General features: G+C 34.3%; 1 protein-coding gene across 1 annotated transcript in view; it reads left to right on the top strand.

The window, feature by feature from the left end:
- The first annotated feature begins 325 nt into the window (after positions 1 to 325).
- The window catches only part of LOC126977083 (protein O-mannosyl-transferase TMTC1-like), a 173285-nt gene continuing 157061 nt past the window's right edge, over positions 326 to 16549 (top strand). Inside the window, exon 1 of the mRNA XM_050825774.1 lies at positions 326 to 407. The gene's annotated coding sequence lies outside the window, so the exon portion shown is untranslated. The remainder of the gene's footprint in view (positions 408 to 16549) is intronic.

Here is a 16549-nt window from a genome sequence, read left to right as displayed (position 1 = left end):
GTTCAGTTCTGGACGCGGTGTTACTAGGACCCAATCAGGACTAGGCATATTGCCACCCTCTGCAAATAATAATAATAAGGAGGTTTTATTTTAATTTAAAGAAGCTACGTACGTGTCACACAAATTCTCTGGTTACAAATATTACTGTAACTCCTACTACCTACTAGATAGCCGCTTTATCTTATTTCCCCAAATTGATGAGTTGATAGTGACACACTGACCTTAAGAATCTTCATCAGCTGGCATGCCCATTGGGATAGCAGCACGCATGCGCAATGGCTGTCATCTGATGCGGGATGACACTCAGGAGCTGCCGCAGTAAGTCTGCGAGCATGAGACGGGCGGGTTCCGTCTAGCGGGAGTCTGACAGATCGTGTGCGCGCGACGGACTTCCGAAGTGATACGAGGTGAGTTCTTTCATTGACTTATTACATTTATACTTATTTTAAACATTAAAAAAAAAGTTTATTGTTTACTTGGACGGAGTTTTAAAACTTTTTACCTTAGTTCCTAAATAATATTGTCGCGATTTCGTCTACGATATAATATCCTTTTAAACTTTTATCAAACTATTAAATAGGAATGGTTTTTGATTTGTTTAGTGTAATTTATCGTATAAAAATATTATACCGTAATTCTTAAAACTGTTAATTATTTGAATATTTATGATAGTCTTGTCGCTATTTGCTAAAATTATTCAATTTTCGATGACAATTGTAATTAATAGCAATGAAAAGGCTCATTAATGAGTAATATTAAGGACATGTACGAAATTAATTTAAATCTCTGGTACTACTGGTCCGATTTGAATGATTCTTTCAGTGTTGGGTAGTCCATTTATCGAGGAAGGCTATAGGCTATGTTTTTTTTTTCAAAATTAGGGATCCATAATAAAATTGCTATTTTGTAACACAAGGTGTAAAATCGAAAACCTATATTTGCGTGCGCTGCAAAAACTATTGACAATAGAACAAAATGATGTGGCTATAATATAGGCAATATTTTATTACTTATAAAACTATCCCGTGAATTATACTTTATATGGCAAAACAACGTTTGCCGGGTCAGCTAGTATATTATATACTGAAGATACTCATTTTCAATCTAACATGGACGAGAATTGCAAAAATAAATAAAAACAAATCCATTATTAATAAGATAGTATTTTACTTAATTATTGTAACATATCATTGAGCATTTTGTGTCTTTTACGTAATGAAACGGGCTGGATTACACTAAATAATTTTAGCTTTGTATCTATAATCATGAGCCTTGCTAAGGTTTTATTTTTAAGATACCAGTCTAAAAATATAAATATCTGTGTGCTGAGCATTAATGCCTAAATAAATTTAAAAGCCACATCTAGTATGTGTATCGTATATCAGTGTCATTAAGGTTTCAAATGAAAATATTTTATTTTGTGGAAATTGCGAATGAGCCGTCACGTTTAACTAATTTAAGCTTGTAACGGAAAAGTCTGCTTGAGTCGACTCGCTCGGTGAGCGTTACATGAGGCACATTATTCGATATAAACACGGTATGTGCCCATACATTTTAATTAATATTATACATATTATGTATTTGTGACACAGTTCGTTCAATTAAAGTAAGAAATTAAATGTGTCTTCGATCGAAGCCGTGATAGAACCTTAAAGTTTAATCAGCTAATTTGACATCAACATTAGATTTGAACACACTTGATTCAATTATCCGAACCTCAGTTAATCCGAATTACTAACCACGGCCAAATAACTTAATAGTTTGAGCCGGGCGTTAACAGTAGGAAATACAAGATGAAACAGAAGACACAGGAAATATTCGGAACCATTTCAAAGTCAAAAGTCAAATGAATTGTATTCAAATACGTCCCTCATGCCTGAGGATCGTGGTCAGCACAAAAACATAAATTTTCTTCGCCTGTGTGCATTGTGTGGCCAAATACGAAAGAATAAGTAGACTGAATGAGGTAGACAAGCGAGATTTTAATCGGAGCTGGTTCGATATTCGGTATAAGGTATTCTTAGTATTCGCTTCCACACCACATCCGGAATACATTAATCCTTTGCCTTTCTCGACCCAAGATTGTCCACTTTTCTACTCGATATGGGAAGATATGGAAAACCAGTGAATCGTCATTTTAAATATTTAATTTAAATTACGGCATCTACTGTAAGGAAAAAGTAAAGTCGGTGAGAAGAACATACAAGAAACTCGACGCCCATTTTAAATCAAATAGAGTAAATTATATAAAATACTCTATTTGATTAAAATATACACAATAAATTAGTTCGTAAGAAGCACCATATATTGGATGCAGTAGCATCCCAATATATGAATCGTTTTCAATGTTAAAATGCGTTTTAAATATATAATATTTTATAAAAGTAATGAAAATAAATATAACTATATATTATATATTTGATGCATCGATCACTAGAGCTTGAATTCGTCGTTTTCGCATCATTAATGCTTCGTGAACATGATGGTCGTGATGACTGTGCAAATTAATAATAGTATTAAATAAAATGATTTGACACTATAGCAGGTCGAACAGGCCCTGGAAACAACTATCAAGTAGCCATCTCAGAACGAAAAATTGTGTGTGCGTGTAATCTGTACGCGTGATTGAAGTAAAACTTAATAATAATTAACAGATACATTTATATACTTTTTTTTTCTTTCTGAAATCTCATAGACAAAATATGCTATTTTCCCTTGTTTGTCCCACCTATTCTAGGACATCCAGTACACAACAAATATTCTTAAAAAGTTGAAAGACTAGAAGATTATGTTTTTATTATTTATTACAAAGACACTTGGAGATTTTCAGAAAATATTACTGAGCAATTTGATTTTTTTTTAAATCATTAAATGGTTAAAAATTGTATCAATTGACTTTTTTCTGCCGGAAGTACTAACGTCCAAAAATATTCTGAGTTACCCCAAGTCACGCCTAAAGAAGTTTTACTTCAAAATATCCTTAATATAGCAGCAGTAAAAAGAAAAAAAAGCAGATACTAATTTTAGAAAGCACCTGAAATTGTTTACATACAAGGATATAACAATTGCTTTTCTTAATGTTTTATCTGGATTTTCGATTATCCGAATGACTCATAACAACAATTGGTCCGGCTGATCAAATAAGGAACAACGCTTACGAAGCTGTTTAAAGAAATTTTTTAAAACTTCATTCAAATGTATTCATCTCACATTTTAGTTACTACCAACTTATTCAAATATTTTTACTCAAAATAGGATTTAAAATCACTTATTGGACGTCAAACACTTACTCATTGATTCATTTCTAGAGAACAATACAAATGACGATCAGTCAGAACGTCGCATTTTTTCTGGGAGGAGGAAAAATACATTTACATATTCAGGCCCTCAAACAGCGACCATATGTCGCTCTCGGACGGTCGATACACGTGGACTCCCTTTACAATCTTAAAAGCTCCTCTATGTTGGTAGCTTAAAAAACGAAACGGTGCGGTCAAGGCGGCCTAAGAGAAGGTGGTGGTCCCAGCCGTGGAGACATGGAGGGGGGGAGTTTGCCAACCAGCGGGCCTTATCGCCTCTGAATACAGACAGGGACGTCTTGTGGCTCGTAAAGTCGAACGCAGAGCTACCGCGGAGGACGCCGGAGCCATGGTTCACGTGGCAACTGGAGAGGGTGACTCGTGGCCCTGTTTGTTTATGCGGCTCACCAAAGTGAAGCCGTTTTCGTATGACGCAGATGGAAGAGGTGTGGATCATGAGACCTCGTTCGACTCTTCGGTGCTCTTGTCATGCATTCTGACCACTTCCCCCGTCTCCAAGTCCGGTGCAGGCATGAGCACGGGGGTAGTGGACCTACGTTGATATGTACGCGGTGGGGACGGCATCTTAATCAGGAATCTTGAGACTGAATCAACGGAAATGGAAAAAATCCAGAAGTCGGAGCCCGATCTGATCAGGTGGAACATTAGCTCGAATGCAGTATAGCCACAGACTGAACACTGTCTGTAATATCTGGCGACATATTGACAATAAAAATAGTGGACGGGACCATGACGGTGCTCAGAATGAAGCGGCGACTCGAGGGACATATCGGTTCAATCTAATGTGAATGTAGCGTCAGAGGCTTAAGGCGTACGTAAAAATAATTTCACTGTCCATCGTATTTACGTTTAGTCGTAAAAGAGAAGCGAGTAAAGAGAGTTTGGGAGGGTAGAGGAGGATAGAGGCGGGCGGGGGGGCTCTCTGTACGTCACGTGGCCGCTAGATGAAGGGCGGTAGGCGGAGGCGAACACTCTATTTTGTTTTCCGTTGACGAAATTAAATATTTCCTTTGATTGGACCTCCTATTTTCAGTAGACCCGGCTCAACTTATATCAGATTTTCTTTTATTCTTGTCGATTTATTTTGACCCTTATCATCGGATCAAAAACTATCGAGTATTTGAATAACTTTTACACTTTTTATAAAAGCGTCAAGTGTATGAATGGTGGCTGAATCATACACGTCGTGGGGTCTATAAAAGAAATAAAACAGATATGTACCTAATATGTTATAAATGATGTTCGAATATTTTTTTTCTGGATTCTGGATTTTTGTTTTCTGGATCTCTGTTCAAACACCCGGTTATTTGACTCTAACCGGTCTAGTACTCTGGGTACGTATTGATCTCTTGACGTTGAGTAGGGACGTCGCTTCGTTGTATATTTTCTACTGCAGTGATCAAAAGACGTATTCTGAAAACTGTATGACCTGATCTCTGCAGCCTGACTCTTCTTTTCCATAAAAAAATTAAAGGTTATTATTATTTTACGTTTGACTCTTGTCAACTTTCTTAAGTTAAAGACCAAAACAACTAAATTTAGAGGGATCGAAAATGTACAATCGATCTTATCTGGTAATGAATGACCCTCAGTAGAACCAATTATCCGAGCCGTCTCTAAGACTATCAGATTCTAAACAATATAGAAAGAGTATACAACAATATAGATGTAGTAAATCAGCTGATCTATTCTGTTCATAATAAAAAGCTGTTTTTATTCATTTGTCAAAAGCCATCGTCAATTTTAAAATAATGAAAGGAGTAAGAAATAGAATAAACGCGTATTGCAGAATGATCCATATAGAATAAAATTTATTAATTTGTTAAACAAATAAAAAGTTTGCACTAACAGGAGTAGTAGTGCCTAAGTCGTCTTTACCTTTAAAAGTATGATTTTACATAATTACTAGCTGACCCAGCAAACGTTGTATTGCCGATATTAAAATCGCGATACAAAAGTAACAGTTGATCGTAGATGGGTCAAAATTTGAAGTTGTTTTTTTTAATGCTGACTCATAATCAAACAAATTAAAAAAAATGTCTAAAAAATTAAAAAAAAAATTCGTGTGGACCACCCTTAACATTTAGGGGGATGAAAAATAGATGTTGTCCGATTCTCAGACCTACCCAATATGCACTCAAAATTTCTTGAGAATCGGTCAAGCCGTTTCGGAGGAGTTCAATGTTTAACACCATGACACGAGAATTTTAAATATTAGAAAATTATATCATCTCTCGGTGTTTAAAATAGAATGAAAAACACTTTATTAGAAATAAAAAACACACACCTTCGATTAACAGTATTAATTACAACATTAAAATACTAAATCGAAATGAAATATGTAACAAAAATTATTAAAATAAAAATAAATTTATATTAAGGAAGGGTTTGAACTGACATCAAAAAAATTCCTTGTAAAAGTATTAATTTTGAGAACATAAAAGCCAGTTTTGCCTTTTTTTTCTTTGGGTGTAGCAATAATAAGGCAATATTTTTTGTTTATGTAATAGTTAAAATGTTGAAATAAATAAAAAATAAAAATTATAAAAAATAGTTAAAATTCCGTAAAAAAATCTTTTAATGATACTTATTTTTGAAAGCTTTGGATGATCACATCATTAGTAATGCAAACTGTATAACTATGAGCTATAACAATATTGTTAAATTAAACAATAAAAGTTCTAAGTGCACTTGCTAATCTCAGAAGCCCTTAAAACACAAATTACGAACTCGAAATACATTAAGGCATCGTTAAACTTTACAAGTCTTAAAAATCTGTTAACGTGAAATACTTACGCTTAATAATAATAAAATAATTATAAAAACGAAAAAGGGAGCGAACGAAATGTGTTTTTATTAAAATGCTAATTTAATTGTTACGAGCTTTGGCTTATTACTATTTGAGTGTTGAAGATGTACAAAATATATTGTCGCTGCACTAACAAACGACTATCGTAATTAGTGGAAATATAATTTATATTCAATTCAACCTTTAATATGAATGTTGAGAAAAATTAAGAAGGTGTTTAACGGCCGTTTTCAATAACCCATCTACCCTTAGTTTAACTTACGGATACATTGCTGTCACCGTTTAATGACAAGATCTTATCTATCCATTGCTATATCCAATATAGTTATAGTCCAATGCTATCTGTCAATATATATATATATATAGATAGATTTGTCTACGTCTAGTAAGTTAAACTAGCGATAGATAGGTTATTGAAAACGGCCGTTATTCTATCAGTCGCTACTCTGTGAAAATCTTTTGATTCAAAATCATATTATGTCAAAACATTTTATAAACATTACGTTATATATTTTCAGGCGTAAAACAACAATAATGATCATCCTTAAGTTGTGTTATAATGTCAACTAACTATAATTTCACGTGATGGTCAGTTGACCGCTAGGTAACCTGGTCACTCTGACATCGGTGCGTCTTAACATTAACGTGTGAATACACTTTAATATTGTAACTTTTCATATATTCATAATAAATATTTTATAACAAGTTCTCAACAAGTTAACACGTAATTATAAACCAAAACGTATTATAGAAAATGTGTAAAAAACAGGTTCAGGTTTTGAAGTCAAAACCTGAAAAGTATAGCTTAAATGTAATATATATATATTACGTTTAATGTTTAAAATATATATATATATATAAGTTTTGATGAACGGATTTTAATGGGGATTGCTTCATCGAGTGTAGTTTAGTCCAAAATGAGAGATGGGATAGTTTTTAAAAACTTTTTAATTCCAATATTTGTTTTGTATGGACATATTTTCTATGAGAGAAATCTTTGACGCTCGGTTTGACAGTTCTACTGTGAAACAATTTCATTATAAAAAACAAGGATGCTCCTCCTCTGATTTAACGAAATAGTTCTTGATGTTATTATTATATGCAGATAACTATAATTAGATGTTACATATATATATATATATATATAATGAATCTACTGTACTCTATAACTTTTAAGGTTGTTTATTGAAGTAAAACTTTATTAGGCGAGACTTGGGGGTAACTCTGAATTTTTTTCTGACGGAAGGAACGCTCAGTACAAAAGTCAATTGAAATAATTTTTGAAGACGTTATAATTTAATGGTTTTAAAAAATATTTTAAATTGCTCAGTAATATTTTTAATTTTTTTTTTTATAATTAACTGTAATTATTGACAAAGAGCGACAATTAGTTTCTTGTCAATTCTTACCGTTTTACTTGCTTTTTTTGAAATGGTGGTAAATAGTAGAATAGTACAATTGGAAATTCATAGCACGTTATAGATATATTTTGTAACACGTATCGGTGAAATGGAGTATATGTAAGAATTTCATTCCAACTTTTAAACGTGCAATTATAAGAATTTCTGCTATTATGGTATTTACGTGAGGTTCAAAGTTAGAGTAAATGAGATAAGAGCTAAACGTACATATGATGCAACTTATGAACCGTTTTATTGTAGTTTTAACATCGCGGTCGTCGTGTTGTTTCACGTCAATAATGTTGCAAAGCCGATTATTATCAGCGTTCCATACTTATATGAAATAACTTTGTGTTGGTTAAGATTGTTTGTTCAGGAACGCTGGATATTTTTCAGGAAGAAATACCGACCTCTCGAGTTCCTTGAATTTGTAATAATCAGGCTTCTAAAATAACTAAAAATACCTATATATCGAGACTTCACAACGACTAATCAAACCCTGTAGTAGATTTTAAAAATATTCCCGATCACCTGAATCATAAAATGTGAGGGGTAGAAAGGTCTCATATTATAATTTTCGTTTCTAATGTCGTTAACTTAACAAATTTGTTGAATCATGAACCAAATAACCTTTAAGCGTCTAAAACATTAATGTAAAGGTGTATTCTAAATAAATCAACCTTTGGAACCTGACCCATACTTACGCAGGTCTTTTTGTTATTAATTGTCCATCAGTGCCCAGGTCTGCATCAGGTATGCACTTTATAAAAGGGAAATGGGCGATAGTTAGTGATTGTCGATCTCGTTAACTCTAGAAATAGCAGCTGTAATAAACTGGCAAATATTAAGTGCTACATATAAAAAAACACTGTGGAAAAAAATTTCAATAAGATTGAAAGAGATAATTATTTACTTCATTTATTTTAAACGATTTTAAACCTTCCAGATGCAACAGTAGGTATTACGACCTGGATGTAATCATCCCTAAACTTCTCAATGTTATTAGTTTTTAGGAAAATTTGTCACAATAAAACTATGGAAAGGTTTACGATTACGATTGGACGTAATTCAAGAAAAACTGTCGAAATTAAGTTAAGATCACAAAACTGGTCACGTGATTCATATTAAGGCGAAAAGTAAGCAGAAAACAAGCAAACATGGTGTTTTTAGACAAGTTTTGTGGTGAAAGTATAGCATTTCAAGCTATGAACAATACTTAATCCTGTTACACATTTCCTTAACTCTTATTTGTAGGTTGCTAATGCTTGCTGTTGGTTATAGTTACCACTGCCGAGCCTTTTTGAACTACCACATTTCTTTGAAGTTAAACAAGTTTTTTGGCATGGCGTGACGCATTTTTTTGGTACTTCTCTCAGAAAAGTTATTTACATTTACATTTATTCAGATTAGTAGTTAATAACGAGGATTGTAAGCATATAAACTGATTTGCACGCAAGAATTTTGAAAATATTGACTTTGTTATATAGATGGCGGGCCGGCAACCGTGAACTCATATCGCTCAAGGTCGCTGGCATTTAGTGTCGCCTTAACGGACTAACAAAAAATGGCAGCCCTACAGTAGGGCAGTAACTGTCACTCTTTAAATGACATCGCGACTTAGTAGCCTAAGCCACATGTATGGAATAAACTAATATTTATTAAACTTTAAACATGAATTCCATAAAATGTGATGTTTCTGGCTTGGAACGTTTTTCAGGAACTACGTCCGATTATGCTTCACTTGTCACCAACAGCAAAATATAGCAGTAAATATGGATAACTTCATAATGAAATAGATTGTACAAACATTGAGACTAACGAATGTAATTAATATATAATCGTTGTTCCCCTTCACTAATTCCACCTTCCGCCGTGACCCTACTTTATGCCTTCACCGAACACAGCGACGTACAGGACTTACAAGCGCCGGGCAACAGATGCGCCGTAATCCGTTCCGCCCGTATCGAAGACATGAAATCAGAGCGGTGACTGAGGCGACTGGCATTTGTATATCTTACTGTTTTATACTAAGTGTTGATACTTATTGAGCTAAAAGTAAATTATAAAGTTGTTTTTTTTGTAAAATAAGAAGAAAAACGCGTAGGCGTATTGGCATATTAGAGGTAAACCTTCTGTTTAGCTTCGGTTAGCGCCAAGCCCGGCGCCGGCCACGTGAAACGTGATACCCACTTGTGTTTATAATACTCGCGTCATCATTATGTTACGGGTTGCTAGAGAAACAAGCTTGGTTATTGTTAGCATAAAACGTCATTTATGATAGATTCGTGTCCGCTCTGTCAGAGTTGTACGAGAAAATGTGCGCATTTGAAACGCGTAAAAATAAAAATATTGCAATTGAATTCTTTGTATTATTTTTACTATAGTGAACACTTTAAAATATTTTCACATAATATAAATATTATTGACCTCCCCTAAAAGAGGATCAAAGCCAATTAAACACTGCGACTTCATTTCATATACTCCTAAGATACACAATATTGCTAGAAGAACCCACTTATAACGCTACTACACACTACGCATCTATACTGTGATTATGAAATGTTGAATTGTAGCAAAATACTCGATTATATATGTCCACGAGAGTAGCTATTCCGTACAAACTCGTACTATTTATAGATTAAACCACAAACTAAATATTTTGTTCTTATTTAAAAAAAAAATATGATAATAAGGGTGAGACGATCAGGAAGTTCAACTGATGGTAATTGATAAGCCCTACCCATTACAGTTTTACATTACATTAGTGCCGCTCAGGCTCATTCATGAAAAACCCAAAACTTTACAAAGGATTTTAAAGTCTCATTTGCCCAGTAATTTCAATAGCTACGGCGCCCTTCAGACCGTAATTGTTCCACGAATCTTTCAACTTTGTCAAACCTCATAGTAAAATTTATTGAATTAGGCGTTACTTTGCGGAAATCCATAATTATACAAATGATTTAAGTTTTCTTTAGTGTTCCAATATTTGTTTTTAAAAACAATTCGACACGTGTTTCGCCTCTATCAGACTCGTGCCAGATTTTGGCGAGACAACACGTCCTGAGGATGCCTCGTGTAGAGGCGAAACACGTGTCGAATTGTTTAAAAACAAATATTGGCGGAATTAACACTAAAGAAAACTTAAATCATTTGTATAAACCTCATAGTATTAGGTAAAGGGATTTAAAATATACTGTGAGGAGTTGGAGTGAAATTTTGACCAAGTGCTATGTTAAAAAGATGAAATAAAATTTCACATTTTTATTTTTTATGGTTATTAATCTTGTTAAATACTACACTCAGCAACTCCGAGAGATCCAATAAACCTACAAACATCATTATTTCAATATGAGAAGATACACCATGATGTTATTATAACACCAGTACGTCACATCCCTTGTGAGTAATCCAATCAATTGTACTGCGGAGAACTTGTCACAAAGGCCGCATCTCCATACATTTACATTTATTATGATTGAATTAATCAAAATTCACGAATCTTAATTGATTAGACTCATTGGTTCACAAGCAACAGGACTACCTCAAGCCGACAAATATTTTTAGATAGACTCGCTTCACCACAATTGATTGCACCATTAATAAAACGGTTTTGATAAAATCAAACATAATAATTGATGTCAGATGCTTCTCCATATACCAAGCACGACGACAAATATAAAACAAATAGTGATTATCCTTTCTTACCTACTAGGCACGGACGAGTAAAAAAACAAGGACTCCGTGTCACCTTACATAACAGTGAGGCACCAAAACAAGCCGGTAAACATAGCATACACACTTACTCTAATACAAGCCGATCGGCCGCCATTATGAGATTCGCCATCATCTGTGACAGATCAGTTTAAGTTGCAATAAAATATTTTAAAAATGCCGTCGTGCGTTTTGGACAAATGGAAAAACAATACTTTAAAAGTATTTGTGGATAAATGATTATTTAAGGGAGAAAAAATTGTGTTGCTAGTATACCCCGTAACCGCACACACACTAGCACAAAGGTGCTTCACTTGCTAAGGTTTTACTAGTGTGTGCTACTAGGCTACTCATACTTACATTATTATTTAAGGCATACTGTTTAGGCATGTACACCTGCCAGCTATGGGTAACGTTTTCTCAGAATGCTATGAGCAGAATAAGAGTCCAGTACAATGATGCGTTCCGGGCTCTTATGCGGCTCCCGCGTTGCTGCAGCGCGTCGGCCATGTTCGCAGACGCTGGGATCCCCGACTTTTTCATCATAATTCAGTCTCGCGTTGCCTCTTTCTGGCGGAGACTGCAACGTTCCGACAGCTAAATACTCGTGGCTGTCTCTGACGATATCAGGAATCCAGTGTTTAAGCGTGGGATCTCTGTTCACATGGACAACACTGCACAAATTTGTGCAGTCATTTTTTGTTCATATTCATATTTATTTAGTTTTAGTTAGTCTAATTTTACTTTTAACTTGGCACCCCTTTTTTCAATTTTTTTTGTAACTATGGGTTTTATTATGCCTGAAATAAATACCTTTTATTTATTTATTTATACACTATCTCTTTCGTTCCATAGGTTATTTTCAATTCGTGATACCCGACCTTTCTGTGAACGAGTAGACCGTAGTTACGCAAATCCCGACGGTAACATACGCGCTAATCGGATCGGTCCCTCTTACACCGTACACCGTGTCGCCGAGTCGCCGCACTTATTGACCTACTCAAAGGTTAAGTCTAACAAAGACGATACTGGCATTTACATAAAAGTCGCCCATTAATATGAATATTCTTTATAACTACTTTCTTTTGTATCTTAATGATCCTTGTTTAGTTCTCGTGATAAACGGTTATATTTATACAAATGATTTAAGTTTTCTTTAGTGTTAATTCCGCCAATATTTGTTTTTAAAACAATTCGACACGTCTTTCGCCTCTACACGAGGCATCCTCAGGACGTGTTGGAGTCAGTGCCAGATTTTGGCGAGACAACACGTGTCGAATTGTTTTAAAAACAAATATTGGCGGAATTACCACTACAGAAAACTTAAATCATTTGTATAATTATAGATTTCCGCAAAGTAACGCCTAATTCAATAAGTTAAAAAAAAAGTTCTATTTATTACTATAACAAGCAAACAATTGAGTGATGGTAGATGGACTTTAGAAGTTTAATGGTAAAATATCCATTGCTATGTATTTCTGTTTGCGTTATAAAGTACCCATTTAAGTTATTTCATTCCAGACTTATATTATTATTATCATTCAGATTATTTTTTATGAAATCTATCTGATTCATTAATATTTAATTCATTCATATTATATTGAAGGAAGTTTTGAGTAATATAAGTCAAAACATTGACTACAATCACAGCAGTTGGATACAATACCGCCGGCAACGCCTCTCTTGACTCCTGGTGTCGTAAAACTTGGGCGGCACCATAACGTGACCTTCCAGCCCGTCTGCTCCCTCTTTAATAAAAAAACCCAGCCAGTTAATTATTTACAAAACAAAATTTGTTATTTTGTTGATTTTACCAGTGGGATGCTCCTCTGCACAGGATGCCGGCTAGATTATGAGTACCACAACGGCGCCAATTTCTGCCGTGATGTGCAGTGTGTAAAAATTACTCTGTTTCGGTCTGAAAGGCGCCGTAGATAGTGAAATTACTGGGCAAATGAGTCTCAAGGTGACGAGCGCATTTGTAGTGCCACTCAGATTTTTTGGGTTTTTCAAGAATCCCGAGCGACACTGCATTGTAATGGGCAGGACGTCTCAATTACCATCAGCTGAACGTCCTGCTCGTCTCGTCTCTTAATTTCATAAAATAATATATATTATCATTATGCGATATACAGCTATGTAACGTTTTGTTTGTTAAATCAAAATATGGAATGTAAGTAGTCAAATGTAATAAACAAGTCCATCCTGCAATCTGACAACAAGCACTTTGAACTCAATTTACACGTAGTAAAGGTTGAAAATGCAGAAAGGAAGTGAGAAGCAAACAGCTTCATTATAAACAGAGTCACCCAGACTATCACTCCGCTAACAGTGTAATGTGATTGTCACTCGCGCTCCGACGAGGACGTGCTATAAGGATTTCTAAATTATCCGAAACTCCGGACGTTTAGCAAGTCGCCCGAACTTTTAGTCTTGATACAACTTTGAAATTAGTGATCAGATTTATATTCAAAACATGCTCAGTGAACGCTCAAAAGCATCAAATTTTAACGGTTAAAAATGTTTCAATTGATTTTTTTTGATGGAAGTTGTTCACTCAAGTCACACCAAATGCAAAGGAGGTTTTACTTCAAAAACTGCTACATACTGTTATAATTATAAACATTTAATTCAGTCTATTGTTTGTCGTTCCAAAAAAATTAAGTCATCCGTAAAAGTATTATGTGGGTTTGAAGTAACTTTTCTTCGTTTTTCGGCCTTCGTGTAAGTACAGAGTAGCGACAAGACAAGACGTTTTAACTATCTGTATAAAATATTATAATTAATTAAATTAAATGTCATAATTTGAATTATTATTCGAGTCAATATTATAATTAAAATCCCTATTATGAGATATTCCCTCTTAGTGTTAGAGTATGGCAGTGTGATGTGATCGGTGCTGTAACGCAATAAGCTACACGTGAGCTCGTTTTTTATTATCTCGGATCTCATTGACTCACTTGGCAGATAATTCCGCCTTACATCAGCAGGATCATCTTCTGATTTTGTCACACACTTCCATAACTTTATTTTATTCCTAGTGATAGGGGTAACTAGTTGATTCTGAAGCAACAGCGAACCACCTTTATAAAATGTTAGAGTCAGAAGTATAATAATATCACAATAAGAATGTTAAACAATTAATTTACAGTGCAGCAGCGATCATTATGTATATCGTAAATTTATGTAATATAGTAAATATATATAACACACTACGAGTATTATACACATTGTAAATGTTGAACTAATAAATTTTAATAACAGCATTGTAAGTAATATGTAAAAGACAACAATGATATTACGAACGTATAACATCAGCAGGCAAACTCATTATAATTATTATTAATATTCTTCACGTAACCTTTACATAAATCCTTTTCTCTCTCTCGTGGCAAGCCTAAAGAAATTAAATTTCAAAAATATAATAGGTACCAAGGTACCTATAGGACAACTACGATACACAAATGAAATACTTACTGGATTTTAGCAGGAATTATACTTTGTGCCTTAAAATAATTACATTTTATTATTCATTCATAAACCAATCTTACTATGTGACAGTATCTCATATATCTGAATGCTGGCTGAGTCTATATAGCAATATAGTCTTCGTTATTCTGTGATTCGGTGGAAACTGCTCGTCGGGCCGGTTTTTTAATTCAAATGTCAAGCCGTCGATCTTTTTTTGGTGTTTTGATCAAAATGTTAGGATGCTTATACTTGTTAGGAGCGTTTTTACCCAACACAGGTTCTGCGAACTTAAAAGAGAAGTCCTTAAGCATTAATAAATACATTACAATACTAAGGAAACATGAATACGTTAGAGACTAACAAAAATCCAAGCAACATACGAAGTATTTGTCATTGCTGAGCAAACCACAGAGATATAGAGCAATGATGTGAAGTTGTATTAAATGTTTGATCATGAATTATAACAGGAGTAGTTGTCCCTCGACATGAATAAAATATAAGAAGAGGCTCTTTGAAATGGTCGTGTTAAGCTCGCGACTGATGGTTTTGGAACATGACGAGTTTGGGGACCTTCTATATTGTTTTCGTTGATATTTTTCTAGTTTAAGTGGAATAGATTGGCAACAGCGCTTAGATATCTACTATTATTGACAGGCATCTTACTCCGACAGCCAAAATATACAATTATTCCGAGAGATAAGAAAGTTTAATCAAAATTTCAACAAAACTTCTAACCACATCTTAAGGATTGGAATTGCCTTTTGAATCACTCTCTTTAATATATTATATATAGATAATTGATGTTTAAGACACAAGTCACCACGAGTGGGTGGCTCCTTTTCACAGGATGCCGGCTAGATTATGGGTACCACAACCGCGAATATTTCTGCCGTGAAGTAGTAATGTAATAAGCATTACTGTGTTTCGGTCTGAAGGAAGCCGTAGCTAGTGAAATTACTGGGCAAATGAGACTTAACATCTTATGTCTCAATGTGACGAGCGCAGTTGTAGTGCCGCTCAGAATTTTAGGGGTTTTTTAAGAATCCTGAGCGACACTGCATTGCAATGGGCAGGGCGGTTCAATTACCATCAGCTGAACGTCCTGCTCGTCTCGTCCCTTTTTTTCATAAAAAAAGAAGTAGTTTACCTACTTAGTTTTGACATCACTAAAGTATATAATATCAGCACAAATGTAACATAATATATAATTGACCTGAATGAGCTAATTATAAATTTACAACATTAGTAATATCAATTTTTTTCTTACTTTTTTATAAGATTGCCATCTTCGTTATAACACAAAATTTATTCAAAAGAATAAGTTTTAATGGATAAAAGAAATATTTATTATTATATATCTCACGCTCCTCAGTCACTTCATATAAAATGTTATGCTAATATCTTTGACTTAACAAGGAAAAATACAACAAGAGCCTAACCTTAATTAAGTCTGAAATTAAAACACATGCACTTTGCAAACTTTCTATGAGGTCGGCTATGGTTTTTCAGGTGTTGCAAGAGAATGTTGGCTGCGGTGATCACCTAACATCAGGTGACGCGTACCCTTGTTTGACCTTCTCTTCCATAAAACCATTTAAAATTCAGTATGATAGAGGCAAAACTCGTGTCGAAGTGACTTAGTAAACTGAACACAGAGGATCATAATATAAATTATATTATAAATAACAATGGGTTTGCAAAATAACGCCAAATTCTACTGATCTGATATATAAAATTCTCGTGTCATGGTGTTAAACATTGAACTCCTTCGAAACGGCTTAACCGATTCTCATGAAATTTTGAGTGCATATTGGGTAGGTCTGAGAATCGGACAACAT

The sequence above is a fragment of the Leptidea sinapis genome, chromosome 43 (genome assembly GCF_905404315.1).
Source record: "Leptidea sinapis chromosome 43, ilLepSina1.1, whole genome shotgun sequence".
In the NCBI taxonomy this organism is placed as follows: domain Eukaryota; kingdom Metazoa; phylum Arthropoda; class Insecta; order Lepidoptera; family Pieridae; genus Leptidea; species Leptidea sinapis.
The sequence above is the reverse complement of the archived record's forward strand: the minus strand, read 5'-3'. Positions and strand labels throughout refer to the sequence as shown.